Here is a 19634-nt window from a genome sequence, read left to right as displayed (position 1 = left end):
GTTGCAGATCACGCCACTGCACTCTAGCCGGGGCAACAGAGCAAGATGCTGTCTCAGAAAAAAAAAAAAAAGATTGCTGTTTGCTATAAAAGCATGCAACATAAAGATGGGAAGAAACTTGTGGAAATTCCAACTATTTGGGAAAATCTGACTATCATCCAGGAAATTCTGCATTAGGCAAAATAGACTATACCATGTTGCAGTAACAACTAAAACATGAAATCTGATTCACTTAACTTGGAACAAGGTTAATTCTTCCCTATCACAGTAAAACATGTTAAGAAGCTCACTTTGGAAGATTTTTCTCAAGGAGTGACTTAGAGATCCAAGTGCCTTTCATCTCATAATGTTTCTGTCTTTAAAAGATGACCTAAAATCACCTTGCAAAGACAAAGTGGACTTTACACTTGGGTTTTTACTGCAGGCTTGGGAAAGGGCACCTGCTGTATCTGAGTCATGTGGCCCCAATCTCACTGAAAAGAAGTCAGAAAATGTAGTATCCCTCTGTACCCATAAAATAAAACAGGATCTGGTAAGCACAAAATAATTTATCTGTCATTACTTCAACTACATGACTGCAAAGCTGCACGTTTGAGAAAACATCAAAAGTCGCATCGCTTTTGAATATCAGGGAGGCAAGTCTAAGTTTCTTTTGTGTAAAATGACAGAGAAATATAGGTTTCTCTTAGGTTTTCTCCAGCTCTAGAATTCTCATACTCAGTGACAATAAGCACTTAGGCCATAATGCATTTTTTTCTACTCAGAGTTCCTAAGAAATTTACAGATAGATAGATAGATTGATTTACAGACAGTAATTATGTACTTATTTACTGAATATATACATATATATACATGAAAGAAATTCTATGCTTATTACATAGAGATAAAAGATAATAAGAAAGAATCCTGCCTTCAAGGGCTTAAATACCTCATAAGATAAAAGAATGTTTATTATTATATAAGCCATAAATATTTCTGTGACAAAATATAGATATAAAAAAATCACTGGGACACTGAAAAAGAACAATTAATTTCCAATGTAAATATCTACTAGAACTGTGATGGGTTTTTTCCTTCTTCTTTTGTTTCCTTCAGCTTGCATTTTTCAAAATTTTTTTCTCAAAGTGTGATCTCACATCTTATAAATAAAATCTGTAGTAGGTTAGTTCTTTATGCTATATTTAAAAAATTTTTAAGTTATGCCATATTTAGTGCATGCAAGAAATTGATTTACAGTTTCAGTTTTATATTAACATAAACAAGAAACATTATGCTTTTAAAAAATATCCAAGCTTAGTGATTTTTATGCTGAGGCTTTTATTCCATAATCTGCAAAAAATTAGAACATTTTTGAAGTGTTTATCAGTCACACTCAAGTGGTTTCTAGTTTTTGTTTTGATGAGGCAATGACGAAAATCCAATCTTAACTATGTAGAAGCAAAAGAACAACAATTTTCATCACTTTCTTCTCCAGTTATGGAAATGTTTCTAGTTTATTCATTTATAGAACACTTGTATAGTGCTTATTACTATGAGCCACTCAGTACTTTATAAATATTTGCTTTTAAAAACCTCATGTCTACCTTCAGGGGTAGGCACTACTATAATCACCATTTTACAATGAGAAATCAAGTTAAGAAAGGTTCAATAACTTGCCCAGCTTCACAAAAAACCGTAAGTGGTGAACCTGGGATTCTTAGCCAAGCATTCCGGCTGAAGAATCTCTGCTCTAAACATCATGCAATGGTATAAAAGAAATTTGGCACATCATTGTCACTAAATACATGTGCATATAGTTAATGGCTCTAGTGGTTAGTAGGCATCCAGGTTAAAGATAAATAGATTCAGTATCCATTTATTTATTTATTTTTTTGGCATGAAAAGCTTTCCAAGAGAAAAATAGCCACAGACAGACATTCAGCTCTTGGTAATGCCTTCATGCTTCAGATGGTCATTTCTGAATTTTCTAACATCTCTCTGTTAGAAAGCAAAATTTTTAAAATTTCTTTTCCAAAGAGGCAGTTTTCTTATAAAACTAGATAAATTTAATGTGAATGTTGCCATGTACTTTCAGACTAGTTCCTTAAAACAGTAGTCAGTTTTAAGAGTTTGACTATTCATAAACACATTCAAAGAAAGACAAACATTAATTTATGTCATTGACTGTATTAGTATTTTTACAGGTAAAGGAAATAGCTTATATTTTTACATGTCCAGTTTAAAGCACTATACTCCAGTTTACAAATAAAGGGCATGTGTTTGGTAACAATTTCTTTAAAAGAATCACTGAAGTGACAGTGATTATTTAGAAAATATGCTCTAAGGAAATTTATCATGCTCTTTGCAGGAGACAAAAAGAGCCTTCAATTTTTTTTAATCCAAATTCTTGTCAGCAAGTACATGATGGGGTAATAGACAATATATGATTATGCTTTTTTTATATATCAGTAAAGACATTCTTAATTTTTCTTCAGATCTAGGCAGGAGCATTATTGGTGAATATTGATTTACTTACCTTGTGTGTTACAGAAACAAAAATTTTGTCTTTGACCAGATAAATGTACATTTCCTTGTAGTTATTTGCTTTGTTTCACAAGAAAGGCCTCCTTCTATGTGCTTTTCCTAATTTACATAAGGTACAACACTGATAGCCAAGAGAAGCCACCAAAGTCACACCTATTTAAAAGGACAAGTTTTTATAACGTTGTAAAAACTTGTTTCAGATATCAGGACTCAACTCACAAATTATGATTTGATAAGAAAATCTGTGGAAACTTCTTCAGCTCATCTGGTCTCAAAACTATTTTTCGATTTTCCAATAAATTATTTTTCTCACTTTTTACGAATGACATGAGGCTCCTTGTAACAATGCAACTTGGTTGGATGCTTCTAGTAACAAGTTCTCAACTGACACAATACTAAATGACCTACAGCTTATTTTATTACAATAAATAGTGCCCTTCTAAATATCAGGATTTTCACTAATGAGCACTTTGTTGAAATATTCAGAATGCCTTGATGATTTGAAACTAGGTACAATGTAGACATTGTAGTCACTAATTTCTAACTATTGTCATTGCAAAAATGATCTATTAAAAATGTAGTTATTTTTCCATATTTCTTTTACAAAAGGTATACTCAAATATGCCAATACTACCTAGAGCTTCTGTGCAGATTTACTGTGAAGTAAACACTATAACATGTTAATAATTAGCATCTCAATAACAATTAGCAACACACTAATATAAAATAAAGCCACAACACTGTCATATCATCATCTGTACCGAAGTCAGAAATAAATCTCACAACGGGAGGAAGTAAACAATTCCTGTTTACGAAGTCAACTTACAAAAGTACACTAGCCTGTGCATTGTACCCAGGTTCACAGCCACTTCTCCCCAGTCATTTCGGGTTACAGCCAGTGAAATGGGCGTGAAATAGCTGTGCATTGGTTTTTAAGTTATGGCTGTTTTCTAAGAGTTCGTAATTTTAGATTCTGAGCCCATATTCTGCCAAATTTTTTTCTTCAGGAATTTTATGCAGCTCAGGTGGATGTTAGGCCTCCCTAGGGAAGTTTTGCTTTTGTTTCTGCCAGGAATTCCTCACAATAAAATACCAAATCCCCTTTTCTTTTAACGTTTTGTCTGGGTTTTCCAACAATTTGCGGTGTGCATAATTCAAACCCAACATATTTCCTTTACATTTTGGAGGACGCGTTTTCCCCTTAATTCAGATCCTAGGCCTAGATGGGCAAACTTTCTTATTGTCTACCCCAGGCTAGCATGTGAAGGTGTCCTTTCCAAGTTTTCATCCTGAAGGACCTCTTATTTTATGAGGTTCCAACTGCCTGCCCGTATTGCTCCCAAAGTTTTACTTCCTGTTTCTAAGTGGCTGTGAAAACCTAAGCCTCTTCTTTACAGAAAAGATGCTCTCAGGGCACTTGGCAGCATTGAGGAGCGTCTGTTTTTGGCCCCTGAAATGTCCCCTAATTTTTTTTGAGGTCAAATTTCCACATTAGAGGCTACTTATATTCTATCATACATTTCCAGGTGTTTTGTGCCAGGAAATTCTTTGGAATATTTACCTTCTAGGTGAAAATGGAAATAAATTGTAAATTGTGTAAATTGTAATACTGCTGATTACGGTGCTCCTGGTGGGGCAGGAAAATGGGGTCTGGAGGCAGGGAACATAAGGCCAATTCATGCTTCAGCTATGACAGGAAATATCCTCTCCACAGGGCGAAGGCCAAGTAAATGTCTTCATAACTTTACTTCATCCTCTTCATTTACATAGGGCATACCCCAAGCAGAGGGTACTTAAACTCCCCAAAATTCTGTAACAAGGCCTTTGGGCCCCTATGCTCAGGCCTGCTTCCACACTGTGGAGTGTACTTTTTTTTTTTGAGACAGTCTACCTCTGTCGCCAGGCTAGAGTGCTGAGGTGCGATCTCGGCTCACTGCAACCTCCAACTCCCTGGTTCAAGGGATTCTCCTGCCTCTGCCTCCCAAGTAGTTGGGATTACAGGCATGCGCCACCATGCCCGGCTAATTTTTGTATTTTTAGTAGAGATGGGGTTTCACTATGTTGGCCGGGATTGTCTCGATCTCCTGACCTCGTGATCTGCCGCCTTGGCCTCCCAAAGTGCTGGGATTACAGGCGTGAGCCACCACGCCCGGCCTGGAATGTACTTCCATTTTCAATAAAACCTTTCATTCCTTCCTCGCTCTGTTTGTGCGTTTTGTTCAATTCTTTGCTCAAGAAACCAGGAATCTGTACACCCTCCACTGTTAACATATTTTGGAGAGCCAGCCAGGAGGAAGAGGTTAGCCTAAAGTTTGGGGTTTATTTTTCTCCTTTCTCCTTTTCCTTTCTGCTCCAAACAGGGGAATTTCTCTTTCTCTTTCTCTCTCCCTCTCTGTCTATCTCTGTCTCTCTCTCTCTCTTTTCCTTTCCAACCAGGGATCCTTGGTGGGCAGCGCCTAAACATGGAAGCAACTGCAGGTTTCCGGCCATGGCCAGTGAAACTAAGGGATTTCCATGCGGAGACGCCTAACTGCCAATACCAGGTTTGCTTAAGGAATCTGGGTCTTTTTGATTTTTGTTTCCTTTCTTTCTTTTTCAGTCTTTCAGTGGCCGTTTATAATTGCTCTGCCCCAAAGGGGGAAGGACTTTTTAAAAAATCTCTTCTGCGGGTGTTCCCCGATCCCTGCGTGTGGTACACCTCAGAGCAAACTCGCACATGTTTCAGGGGACTTAAACCTTCTGTTCTTATGCTAAATTCTTCCCTTACCATACTCAACTGGCTAACGACAAAAAGGCCCACCTGATCCACTTCTCATTACAGTTCATGGCTATTCTTACAAAACTCATAGTATGTTCTGGAGGGGAAAAACGGCACACGCCGCTGGTGCCCACCTAAGGTCAGATTGGAGCCCACAGGAGGACCCTCTGGGGGGCCTGCAGACCTCAACCTGCCCCAAGGGGATGCTCTCTGCTCTCCGCAGAGGTTCTGAGGTCTAGTACTAAGCCCTCCTTAGAATTTTCTCTCACAGTTGCAATGCTGTTTGGCCCCAACATTGTTTGGAATCTGGAATTTACTGTTGAATGGGAAAGCAGAATGGCATTGCATGTATCCAGGCTTTTGTTCTGCGGTTCTAAGCAGGGGGACTGATTAATGTGAGACACCCTCCTTTGGTACTGTTTGGCACCAGGGCTCTTTGGAGTCTGGAGAGGTTTGGCATTTAAGAATCAAACTGCCAGGCCAGGTGTGGTGGCTCACACCTGTAATCCTAGCACTTTGAGAGGCCGAGACGGGTGGATCATGAGGTCAGGAGTTCAAGACCAGCCTGGTCAACATGGTGAAACCCCATCTCTACTAAAAATACAAAAAAATTAGCTGGGTATGGTGAGGCATGCCTGTAATCCCAGCTACTTGGGAGGCTGAGACAGGAGAATTGTTTGAACTGAGACTGGGATGTGGAGGTTGCAGTGAGCTGAGATCATGCCACTGCACTCCAACCTGGGCTACGGAGTGAGACCCTGTCTCAAAAAAAAAAGAAAAATAAAAATAAAACTGCTATGGAGACTGCTTTATCCGAAAGTTTGGTTCACAGCCTTTATTGGATTATCTACTGGGGCAAAGAAGTAAAACCAGCAAGCTTTTATTGCTGTCTCATGGCTAAGGTTCCAAGCTATTGGATCTTCATTTGTGTGTGTATACATGTCTGGAAGTGTTTATTTGTATATACACTTATTGTTATATGTTTTACCAAAATTGGCTTATAAGTGAAAGAACGCTCATAAATTAAGTAAATAAGTGTAAGCAATTTTCAAGTTCACGTGACTTAAAGTGTAACTTTACTAAACAAGCTAGCTTTAAAATTATTGGTGGAATAAAAGTAGAAATGCCATCAGAATTGTCAGCATACATTTTTGTCTGAATTTTATGTTTGTCTTTGCTAGATATTTTAAAATGTCAGTGTTAATTCAAGCTGGGAGCTGCTTGGGGAAAGCCTGCCTTCCATTCTATTCAAAGTCTCACTGAGATAAATACATATCTGACTGCTTCCTCTGGAAAGGCTAATGAGAAACTCAAAAGAATGCAACCATTCCTGTCACACCTGTCTGTGACCTGGAAGCCCCAACTCCCCTCCCACTTCTAGTTGTCCTGCCTTTCAGGACCAAACGAAGGTTCATTTTACATGTGTTGATTGATGTCTCATGTCTCCCTTGTTAAAAGTAAAAAATTAAGTACAGTGATTAGGATAAATGTTTGAGGTAAACTTTTTGTGTAAATTAAAATCTCAAAGTTATTCTTAATGCACATTTAATATCTGGGTCATTTCCAATTAAGAAAGTGTTGTAATATGGGGAAATATGCTACTAAAATTGTGGAGTTGTTCTTATCTATAAATGCCCATATCTCATAGTTCAGGATTTCTTGCTTTTTAGGGTTTCACTAAAGTTTTAGTTTACTAAGGATAAAATTCTGGTTAACACATAATTCTGTATACAAAATGTGCCAGAAACAGTTATGTTATCAGTGGAAAATAATAATTTTGTCTAATTCAAAAGTTATCTTAAAGTTAAATTACAGATTTAAAAAGGTTATTTATGAAACAATGTAGTAAGGAATCACTAAGTAAGGGAGAAAGATGTGGAAAAAGTTTATATAATAAAATATTATTAAGAACCTAATAAAGAATTGGGGACATTTTGCTACTTAACATGTTCATAGTTAAAGCTCTTAGTCTTGATTAAAGTCAAATAAGAAGTATTGTAAAAAATGCATAGGCAGTTTGGCAATTTTTTTTAATATAGTTAAGCATGAAGCTAGATTTAGCATGGAGCCAAATTTCACATACATGCTTGCCTTGCTTCACACTGTTTACTGTTTTGCATGGATAGTGCTAGAGTACTTATTGGTCATGTGCCTAAAGTGGATTTCTTGATTGCACAGAATGTATAATGATATTGGTGAACTTAAGGACATTGAATTGTGTGTCAGGAATGAAATATTCATTATGTGGGTTTTGGAGGCCCTAGGTAACACTATAGTCTCCAGGGTAAATTGAATAGGAAAATTTAGGGTCAGTTTCCTGTTTGTTTTTGCTTCTAGTTTTCATTTGTTTGCTGTTTATTCTCCTCTGGCTTTGCTTGTGTATCCTTATATATAAAAGCATGATGCTTTTTAGTTTCTAGTGGAAGGCTTGTATTTGGTTCTGTGAATAGTTATTTTGTTTCCTATGCATTTCTAGTGAGTCATCATTCATTCCATTTATCTGGAATTCCTAAGGTAACTTGGTCAGGCCACAGTAATTAATGGAGCACACCAACTTTTTATCCTTATAAACTAACTTTCTAGATTTTAGGCTAATACTTTAAGCGTGTTGAATATACTTTCATAAATAGAATTGGAGTCATATTTCTCTCTCTCTGCCTAATTTCTCCAAAATTTGTAAACTATTTGTGAATATTCTTAATTCATGGCAATATGTTTGTTTGCATAGTCAAGCAGGGTCACTAAGTCTGCTCAGGGAGAGAGAACTCAGAAACCTGGCATGCCAGCAAAAGGATAAGAATTTCTTACCAGTCAATCTCTGGCCCCTTTCTTTCTATGCATACTGGTTAATCACGTCTGTAAAGTTTTAAATTAATTGGTTTAATAATAATAAGAGCTTAAATAAAATATTTTGCCAGAAAAGTAGAAAACGTACTGCCTCTTGGCCAGGTGCAGTGGCTCACGCTTGTAATCCCAGCACTTTGGGAGGCCGAGGTGGGCGGATCACGAGGTCAGATGATCGAGACCATCCTGGCTAACACGGTGAAACCCCATCTCTACTAAAAATACAAAAAAATTATCCGGGCGTCGTGGCAGGCGCCTGTAGTCCCAGCTACTCGGAGAGGCTGAGGCAGGAGAATGGCGTGAACCCAGGAGGTGGAGCTTGCAGTGAGCCGAGATTGCGCCACTGCACTCCAGCCTGGGCGACAGAGCGAGACTCCGTCTCAAAAAAAAAAAGAAAACATACTGCCTCTTGGTTTATGTGACTTTAGCAGTCTTTGGGAAATAAAGACGGTTTTACAGATTATTGGTAAAATACAATGTATTCAAAATATAAACATGTGGTCTAAATTATGTTCAAATATTAGGTTTTCTAAATGCTTTCAGGTCATAAACTGCTTCTTTGCTTCTTTGGCTTTTGATAATTGTTTAACTTGCCTGCTTTCCAGTTAGATAAGGCCAGGAGAAACATGGAGTTGGCCACACTCCTAACTATGCTGGAAATAGTCAAACCTTAGAACACAACTTACCAGATTTTACATTAAAGTTAAAATTGCTAAGAGTCGCCATTGTAACTTGCAGTTAATACTACTAGAAACAGTTTTACATGCAAGGTGTGTAAAAACAGTAGAATGTATTTTTTTTTTTTTTTGTAAAAGGTTATAAAAGGCTTTTGCTTCTTTAAAATTCCTGCATCATCATTTTGACAAAATAAGTAATTTATGGTAATCTGGAATTCCAAAATCAAACTTCAATTTCAAATTTGTCTTTCTTAATGCCTGGTTTTCTGGATGGATCAGAGGGCCCTGAAAACATCCAGAAATGAGGTAAACAGGGGTATTTGTCATGTTGAGGTACATGGAATTGCCAAAATGATGTTCAATATTCTTTAGATTTTTGTGAATAATACTAATATATTTTCCAAAATAGTATGGGATATCTAAAATAGTATATGCTATCAATTATAATTATGGTTATTATGCTAAGTTATTGTAAACCACAGAAATAACCAAATTTCCTTGTATAAAGCTACTAACCCAAGTAGAACAAAAATTAATTAAACATCAAGAAAATACTTTGTCAGATTTTCATGTTAAACCAGCTGATACTGAAATTGTTTAGTTTATAACCAGTGCTTGATCCTATATTCCTGGGCAGATAATTAAAGCTTCACGTATATTTGGTCACTTGGTGGGCCATTTAAACAGTTTATAAAGGGATTTCATTCAATTGTCATTGTCAATGCATGTTTTCTGGTTGTATGGAAGTTTTCCCATGCAAGAGGGCTGATATTATAACAGATTATTATGCTACACTGTATTTTCACCAGGTAAAAAAGCTTTTTATGGTTTGGATCCTCTGAGAACATCGGAGAAAGACTGTCCTTGCCATCCACACTACAACAAAACTTCAGGACCTTGGGCTTTGGGTTCATAGTCTCACAATTGAGATCCCACCACACTTTTGGAACTGTGTACCCATTGGAATGTATTTTACCAATAATCTGTAAAACCTTAACAAGGGTAAAGTTAACCAGGGAAATATCTCCCAAGAAGAACATGGCATCCTTGATATGAACAGCCTTTCCCAAGTTCACAGGTTAAGACTGTTACTGTCGTGAAACTCTTTTCTTTGAATTTCTTTTTTGCTTATGCCTCTACAAACAAACAAACAAACAAACAAAAAAGTGGTCTGTTGTGTGCACTTATGGGGTTATACTTTTATTTGTGAAGGAGTTTGCAGCCAGCCTTATACATGGATAACCTTATCTTTGATAGATAAAGACGAAGGCCCAGTGTAGGCAAGAAACCTTAATAGTACATACATTGCCTCATAATCAGTCAAAAACAAAACATTAGTTCACTCCTCTAAACCCACATCATGGGTTAAAGAGTACACTGCCAGGAGGCCTTCACTCTTCTAGAAGGGCATCATTTGTTAGGTCCTTTTTCCATGGTTTAAAGTAAAAGAAGCAATGATTAGAAATGTATACCACATGATAGGCTCTATAGCTAATTCTACTTTAGAGGTTATTGTTACACAACAGACTTTGAATTCTCTTGTGAAAATTATGCTAAATAATAGAATTTAGTAAACAGAAAAGTACCTGTGCAGCTGCTGACACTTGTGGCCTATGGAGAAATATATCAAATGCAGATTATAAAAATTCAGTAGTAGAGGATTAACGAAAAGACAACGTAGTCAAGCGAGTAGACTCTTCATTTAGCTCATTCTTTAATCTATTTAATTTTAGGTGGTTTGGTTTATGGGGACCCTGGGTAAGGAGCATACTCTGAACTATTGGTATTATCCTCCCAATAGTCATAATAATAGTCTCCCTGGTGAGCTGTATTCTCTCAAAGGTTTTAAATGCTTGCATGCAGCCATCTCTAGAATGTCTTATGGTCTCTCTTCAATGGGAATGACAAGAGCTGAAAGAAATGTGCAACAGTAAGGACACTGTAATCTATAAATGACATGCTGAGACCAGAAACCCAAAATGATGGTAACTGAGAGTGGTGCTGAGGCCCTAAGTTTTGGTCACACTCTCACCTAAGTGAGAACCTGACCAAAAAGGGGGAATTTTTAAAACAAAAGTCTGGGAGGCCATTGTTTTGGACTCAGCTCATGCACCAGGCCCCAACAGACCAAACCAAACCAAAATGGAGTCCTTGTGCTAAGACTTTAGGAAACACATGGATTCGAGAACAGACCAAGTTTTGTTTTTTCTTCTGCAAATCTTTATAACAAATATTTCTGACAGCATAGGTATCCACCCCCGGAAGTTCCCATTAAATATTTTAACCAAGTTCATTTCCTCTCGCCTAGAGACTATTCTCCTTCAGATGATCATGCAACAAAGGTTCCAGCCAGTTTCAGGTGAAGACACCGCCCCTGGCCATCAAGAAGCTACCCTGCCTCCACTAGACAGAGCAGGATGAGTTCTGTGTTCCCCAACAGATAGTGCCACTATGCCTCAAGCCAGCATGAAGCAGTTACAGAAAAAAGATCATTGGTCCCTCTGCCTCCCACAAAGATTTATGGGGATCACATCTCTCAGTGGGGAGATGAGGCAGGAAAATAGGGTCTGGAGGCAGGGAACATAAGCCGATTCACACTTTAGATATGACAGGAAATATCCTCTCCATAGGTCTGTAGGCCAAGTAAATGACTTTGTAACTTTGCTTCATCCTCTTCATTTACATAGGGTATACCCCAAGTACTGGGTATTTAAATGCCCCAAAATTCTGTAACAGGCCTTTGAGCCCCTATGCCCAGGCCTGCCCTCACACAGTGGCATGTACTTTCATTTTCAGTAAAACCCGTCATTTCTTCCTTGCTTTGTGTGTTTTGTCCGATACTTTTTTCAAGAGGCGAAGAACCTGGACACTCTCCACTGTTAATACTGGGATCAGGAACAGCAGGAGGCAGCAGCAATTTGTTCTTTCGTAACTTAATTTGAGTTATCTATAATTTACCTTTGAAACAAATTTGTACATCTTACAACCCCAAATGGAGCATCTTAGTGGGTGACATGCAACCTAGATAAGAATAACTATACCAGGCTGCAAGCTTTTTGAAAGCAGATAAGTTAGTTCTCAGAATGACCAGAGGCACTACCATACAGTTTGGCCCAACGTTTGCAATGTATTTTAAAAGTGAGGCTTCATGTAAAAGGAATGCATTGGGCCTTGAAGGATAAGAAGAATACTAAGAGGTACAGAAGAGAGAGTAAAGGATGCATTAAATTGAATTCAAAATCCAGAGTTCTTAAAGCTGATGCTATGATCCAAAGATGAAAGCAGAAGAGTAGATGTCATTAGGTAACGACAGTAGCCAAAAGAGATTTCAAATATCCTTGGAAGTCATAGTGGTTAGGAATTGCGTTTATTATAAAACACATGATATGGCCGGGCGCGGTGGCTCACGCCTGTTATCCCAGCACTTTGGGAGGCTGAGGCAGGCAGATCACGATGTCAGAGATCGAGACCATCCTGACCAACATGGTGAAACCCCGTCTCTACTAAAAATACAAAAATTAACTGGGTATGGTGGCACATGCTTGTAATCCCGGCTACTCGGGAGGCGGAGGCAGGAGAATCGCTTGAACCCGGGAGGTGGAGGTTGCAGTGAGTGAGCCGAGATTGTGCCACTGCATTCCAGCCTGGGTGACAGAGTGAGACTCCATCTCAAAAACAAACAAACAAACAACAACAAAAAAACAGGCGATAATTATTTGTAGGGTGAAAGTGGGATGTGTGCTGAACTTCCCTTTCTTTTAAAACGTTCCTTGAAAATCTAGTGCCTGATTTTGTCAAAACAAAGACGTGTGCCACCCAATTCTTGCTTCTGTGAAATACGCATTTTCTAGCAACAAGTTTATCATCATGATGCAGTTTATTATCATGACCTAAGAGTTTTCTTAGAAACATGAGCTTCAGATCAATAAATCAATTGGCAATAACAAATTTGAAGTTGGCAATAGCTATTCATTAAACATGTAGGCCGGTGGCTCACTTCTAATCACGCTTTGGAGGCCGAGGGGCCAGATCAGAGGTCAGGAGTCGAAAAGACATGCTAACATACATTTGAAAATTAGTTTATCTGGGAGGATATAGCAGAATCTTGTGTACATGTTTTTTGGGTGCTATATTAGGAGTCTTATGTTGTTATTTTAGAAACAAAAGGTAGACACTCTATACCCGAATTGCTTCAATTAAAATTTTGAAGACATAGAGATCATGTGGAGAAAAATATTTAATCACATGGGAAATCATCTATGAAAGATTTCCAGATGTTTATAAAATAATGATTGCTATGATTTGAGATACTTTTCCACCACAGGAATCGTGAGAGTAGTCTTTGTGGTTATGTTTTTGTCAAATGATAGAAGAGTATTGTAACTAAAGGGCTGGGACTAAGGATTGGCTCTACTTTCAACAACTATGCTAGGTTGGTTATTTAACTCTGTAAACAAGAGCTTCTTCACACATAAAATGTGAATATTAATTTGTATGTGTTGCCAAAAACCTTCAGAAAAACCTTGTGCCAATTCAATTTGAATTCCCAGAGAAATGAGCTGTCAATTCCCCATACCATTTCCAACAAAAAATATCATCTGCTTTATTTTATAATTCAATACAAAAAAAGAAATTAGATTGTTTCATTTTCCTTTCTTTACTTGCTAGTAAAGTTGGTAATATTTTTCATATATTAACTTTCAATTCCTGTTGAGATTTTTTCTTTCTGATTATAAAAAGCACTTTATTGACTAAAAATATTAATATTTTGAAATTACTTTATAAATGCTTCAAATATATTTGTGCTAATGTTTTGTTTCCTTTTTAATTTGCTTTATGCTATTTTTGGACTGAAGACAGGTTAACTGTCTTTGTAGTTAGACCTAGTAATCTTGTCCTACATGAGGTCCCAACTCGCTTAGATGTCACACAGGTTAATTTGCATATAATGAGAATTGATGTTTGCCTTGTGATGACCCTTCCTAAATTAACATTTCATAATTATTTTCATATGTGTCTTCATATTAAAGATTATGTTACATATTAATTTTTTATCTTTTTAAAGTAGGAAACAGTGTTCACTGTTTTCCCAAATGGATTCTTATTCTAACTTCATTTATATAATAATTTATCATTAACCTACTATTTTATATCTTGGATCCTAGACTCACTATTATTTTCCATTGATATATATATATGTATCATTTACTAGAAATATATATTTTAATACTATAACTTTCTAACATTTTTATGTTTGCTAAGCCAAAATTGGTATTTCTCTTAGGATACTTTGAACAGCCATTACAAAATACCATACATAGCATGGCTTAAACAAAAGAAATGATTTTTTCACAGTTCTAGAGGTTGGAAAGTCCAAGATAAAGATCTGGCAGTGTTCAGTTTCTGGTGAGGGCTTTCTTCCTGGTTTGCAGGTAGCCACTTTCTCATTGTGTCCTCATATGGCAGAAAGGGAGAGCAAGCTCTCTGGTGTCTTTTCTTAGAAGGACACGAATACCATCAGACCATGTTCTCACCTTCATTTCTTCCTCTAATCCTAATTACCTCCAAATACAAATATGAGTAACTTCCAAATGCAGTCACACTGGGAGTTATGGCTTCAATGTGTGAACTGAGAAGGGGGGTATAATCATTCAGTCTGTAACAGTATTGAACTTCCATTTATAAATAACATAAATTTTTGTTATTTGTTTATTCTTACAGATAAAATTCATCCATCTGTGCCCTGGCTTTATGTAATAATACTCTATTGAGTTTACTTTCATATGTCAGCTTCAATCTTTTTTTGAACGAAGTGTAGTATAAAAAATTTTATTGTACTAGAGAATTTTGGCTTCAACTTATTTTTTCTAAATGATGCATTTTGATAACTTCCACCTAAAGTTTGGTTGGAAGTATTTTTAGAGAAAAGGTATTTAATTTTAATAACAGTGTCTTCAGTAAAGTTAAGCTCACCCATCTGATGGTAGGAAGTGTATAGCTTTTTGCCTACTCTCAAGAAATCAAGTATTCTTTCCTGAACCAATCCTTCTAGTCCCATGAGAAAAAATCTGAATGATTTTATACATGAAGAACAGAGATCATTTATTCTTATACCTATTGGAATGTAGGAATTCACACACAAAATGAAAGTGACACTAATAAGTTTGCAGAAGTGCAACTATGAAGGACATCTACTGAGAAACTGCATCTTAAAGTGTATTGGGATGTGTTATTGAAAGCTGGCATAAGGACAGTAGGTTCATTAGCTTATAACATCTTCTGAGTCATGGTTGAAGCCATTCAAGTAACTTTATTAAATTTCTCCCTACAAAGATTTTTGGCCTGGTTTATTGTGTTTTCCAGACATAATAAGCCTAAAGTGGGGATTGTAACACTGAGTCATGACCACTGCTAACTATTTTAGCTCACTAAGAACACATATGAAAGTGTTTACTATGCAAGAGTATGCACAGGCTCTAAACAATGTCTGGTTTTAAATATTTTTTATGAGAAGTTATTGTCTTTTCCAAAGGATCCAGTGTTAGAATTCTTACTGTTCTCAAGTAACAAAAAGAGTGTAAACAAAATCATAAGATTAAAAAATTGGCACTATCTATAAAGGCAAATTTTCTTTCTATATGCTTCTGCCAATAAAAGTAATGTACAGAATTTTATTGATGTAAGTCTTGAACGAGCCAAGTAAAATATATTCTTGCATTAAAATTTTTTTTTTAACAACTTAGGACTGTAAACTAGTTCAACCATTGTGGAAGTCAGTGTGGCCATTCCTCAGGGATCTAGAACTAGAAATACCATTTGACCCAGCCATCCCATTACTGGGTATATACCCAAAGGACTATAAATCATGCTGCTATAAAGACACATGCACACGTATGTTTATCGCGGCACTATTCACAATAGCAAAGACTTGGAATCAACCCAAATGTCCAACAACGATAGACTGGATTAAGAAAATGTGGCACATATACACCATGGAATACTATGCAGCCATAAAAAATGATGAGTTCATGTCCTTTGTAGGGACATGGATGAAACTGGAAACCATCATTCTCAGTAAACTATCGCAAGGACAAAAAGCCAAACACCACACGTTCTCACTCATAGGTGGGAATTGAACAATGAGAACACATGGACACAGGAAGGGGAACATCACACTCCGGGGACTGTTGTGGGGTTAGGGGAGTGGGGAGGGACAGCATTAGGAGATATACCTAATGCTAAATGAGGAGTTAATGGGTGCAGTACACCGACATGGCACATGGATACATATGTAACAAATCTGCACATTGTGCATATGTACCCTAAAACTTAAAGTATAATAATAATAATAATAATAATATAATAATAATAATACTTAGAATTTTTTGTCTCTATACTTCATGTTTGTGAGACTCTGAGGCTGATCTCTCAGAATCTTTATTAGTAAAGAATATTAAGATATTTCTTCCTTGAAAACCAGAGAGGGTAAGAGGCAGACAAACCACCGAAACAGATTAAAAAGTATCAAACTAACTTCTTAAAACTCTAGGACGTATGTTTGCTTGCTTATGGAAATATGTTTAACCACAAAATAATCCTTCCAACAACTTCTGAAATACAACCAGAGGTATCAGCACTCTTCATCTAAGTTCAGATTTGTAAGACAATCAAATTAGTTTAGACATCACACAGGTTAATTTGCATACAATGACAATTGTATCAATGTATGTTACAATTAGAATATTTTTGGACCAACATGCTACTCTCTCAATTTAGATCCATACCAAGGGCTCTGAAATGTAACCATTTACAACTTTCCCTCATTTTTATTTCTCTAGAATGTGCTTTCAAAAGGATAACAATGTCACAAGCAGTGACTCATTCTTACCAGAACACTGATGGTCACCTGAGCAGTACCACTTCGCTGTCTGAGAGGGTCAGGGATGGCATCGTTGTCCAAGTCTGTTACTTTTACAGCTATCTTGTACTGTGATTCAATTTCTCTGTCTAGTGAATCTAATAGCTTTATCACTCCTGATGCAAAAATAAAGGGAAACCTGTTATCCCAGGATTAGTAAATATTTTCAATTTATTCTAAAATATTAATTCTATAAATGAAATCATTACAATAATGAACAGAAATTAACTAATACAAATCAATTCATTATATATTCATACCCCGAAAGTGTAATTATAACAGATATTAAAGTATGCACTATTTTACTCACCTGTTAAGTCACATTCTTGGATACGTGGAAAAGCACATGTGCATAACCTTTCTGAAGATCAATATAGCAAAGATCAAAGCTTTAGTACTTTGCCTTAGGTAAGTAAGAATTTATGGATACAGCTAACAAATCCAGGTGAACATTAAATAGTTCAAGGAAAGTTTTTAAGATGTTCTTATGATCATAGTTTCTAAATAAAATAAATTTCCAATAAGTGTATATGAGCTCTTTACTTTTATGATTAATTGATATCAGCGTTTTTACTATACCTGTATCTGGTTCAATGTAAAATTTGGGAGGTGTTCCCACATTGCCTCCAACAATGGTATATTCCATGTTATTAAATGGCCAGTCTGCCTCGGTAAATGTAACTTTTCCAACTAGTGTATCAACTGGACTATTTTCAAATACACTGAAGGTAAATGCCGACGCACTTCCAATTGGATTCAGTTCATTTATGTGACTCACCCTTACAATGACTGTAATAATTGCTATGGAAAAGAAAGCACATAAAAATGCAGCTTAGGCAATAATGTGTCTTCTTCAATAATCCTTTTTTCTTCTATAATTAACACCTCATTATATACTACATTTATTATATTTTATACTAAAATCTCAGGGCATAAATTATACATTTATATTGATAAGTTTTAATATTAAATTATTGCCTTTTCACTTATAAAGCATTGAAAAATAAGTTTAGGAGTAAAACATTCCATTGATTCTTTCTGAACACTTGTCAAAGCAATTGTCTTTTATAGTGTGTTTATATATAAATGCTACTATTCTGAATTAAAGACCATAGTTTCCAAAATCTGACATACTATTCACCAATTGAAATATAAGTAAAATACTTCAGCATAATGAAAGAAATGCAATTTACTATGAGAATCTGAATATTAGTATTTTCTCTAAAGTAGAATAAACAAATAATTCCTTGAGAAATATTTTAAATACACAAGTATTCTAAAAATGTTGATTTTTGACATTGTCTTTTAATAACTGTAATGTGCTGTATTAAACATTTGGGTTTCATTCTCTCTAGTTTGTTTTTATGTAGACTCTCAGTTTTTAAATAGCTGTGCATGAGCACTAAATAAGTTAATATAAGAATAGATTGCATACTTTATTGTAACAGATTATTGGAATACTTATAAATATGACAAACTTCTCAGACCCAATTTTTAAATGCACTGGGTGTTTTCAATGCAAACTATTTTAATATTTCAAATTAGTAATTTCTTACTTGATAGTACAGGACTTCCTTAATCAGACACTTTCACAAACAATGTATGTTTGAAATGCATTCCTGCAAAAATAGCATTATCAAAATCTAGATGTCTAGGTCCAATCTGTAGATGAAAACCAGTATATCAATGGTTCACTTTGTTTTCTTTGGTTAAACATCTCTTTTGTCACTTACATGAATCCAAAATGAAGACATATGAAACTTATATTGGTAACAAATTAGTGAAAGTCATATTCTAGAACAGCACTGTCCAATAGGAATATAATGTGAGCCATAAATGTGTGCCACATATGAAATTTAAACCTTTCTAGTAGCCATATTTTAAAATAATACAAATAAATGGTAAAATTAATTTTAAGAAAGTATTTTATTTAATCAAACATATTCCAAATACTACCATTTTAAATTACAATCAATATCAAAAATATTGATGAGATGTTTACATGTTCATTCTAATTCTATGAAATTCGTTGCTTAATTGAAAACTGTAGCATATCTTAATTTGGACAAAACATATTTCATGAGCCCAAAGGCATATGTAGCTAGTGGATTCCGTACTGCAGGGCAAAGTTTTATATATTATACAACTATAAATTTATTGCAAAACTAAGATGATATTACTGTATATTATGGCACTTTGTAATTACCATACACTGTAAAAATATGCTAAGAGCAGAAGTAGGGTGTCATATTTATGTGCATTTGTTCACACTGATTCATTTGTCATAGATTGCCATCTTCTTATACATTCTCTTCATAAACAGGTACTATGATGTGTAAAAAGTAGTCGTCGTGAATTTGTGTTCTTTTGAAATGAGTTAGATCTGTGTTAGTATTAGTGGAAATAATCTGTAGGCAGCAAGCTTTGAATTGCAAGCTTCGAAATTATGCAGAAAGAGAACTTGAGATCCATTCTGCTGGGAGAGGTCAAAGCATCTCATATTTTTGCTCTTTCACTCTACTCTCCTGGGAAGAATGTGCAGGGCAGGCATGATGCTTTCAGGATCTTTAATAACGTTAAATACAAAGGGAAGTGGCAAGAGTCTTCTCCTTCACAATCCTCAGGGTGGTTGTAGCCTAGAGTACGTCTGGGGCCATCCAAAGGGAGGAGTGGAAAGAATGTGATTGCGTGCTGTGTCTTCAGTTCTTCTGAGGTCTTTTTTGTGCCTCAGCCACATTCACATTAACTATTTTTCTCAATAAACAGCAAATACCTATTAGGGAGGGAAGTTATGTGTGGCAACTGGATGCTGAATTCATGCAAAAAAGGATAGGTGAATAAAACTGTTTTCTTAAAATTCTACAATGTTCCCAGAATTATAGAAATCAGAGTCTGTAAATGAATTAGTCAAATG

The 19634-nt window shown here is 36.0% G+C and overlaps 1 long non-coding RNA gene across 1 annotated transcript in view; it reads right to left on the bottom strand.

The window, feature by feature from the left end:
- Window positions 1–18382, bottom strand: part of LOC116809640 (uncharacterized) — a 47535-nt gene extending 29153 nt beyond the window's left edge. Inside the window, exons 1-3 of the long non-coding RNA XR_004369920.2 lie at window positions 18277–18382; window positions 17300–17521; window positions 16691–16836 (exon numbers count right to left, since the gene is read on the bottom strand). This is a non-coding gene — a long non-coding RNA (uncharacterized LOC116809640). The remainder of the gene's footprint in view (window positions 1–16690; window positions 16837–17299; window positions 17522–18276) is intronic.
- Window positions 18383–19634: the final 1252 nt, after the last annotated feature.

Source organism: Hylobates moloch, unplaced genomic scaffold (assembly GCF_009828535.3).
Source record: "Hylobates moloch isolate HMO894 unplaced genomic scaffold, HMol_V3 SCAFFOLD_1, whole genome shotgun sequence".
In the NCBI taxonomy this organism is placed as follows: Eukaryota; Metazoa; Chordata; class Mammalia; order Primates; family Hylobatidae; genus Hylobates; species Hylobates moloch.
The sequence above is the reverse complement of the archived record's forward strand: the minus strand, read 5'-3'. Positions and strand labels throughout refer to the sequence as shown.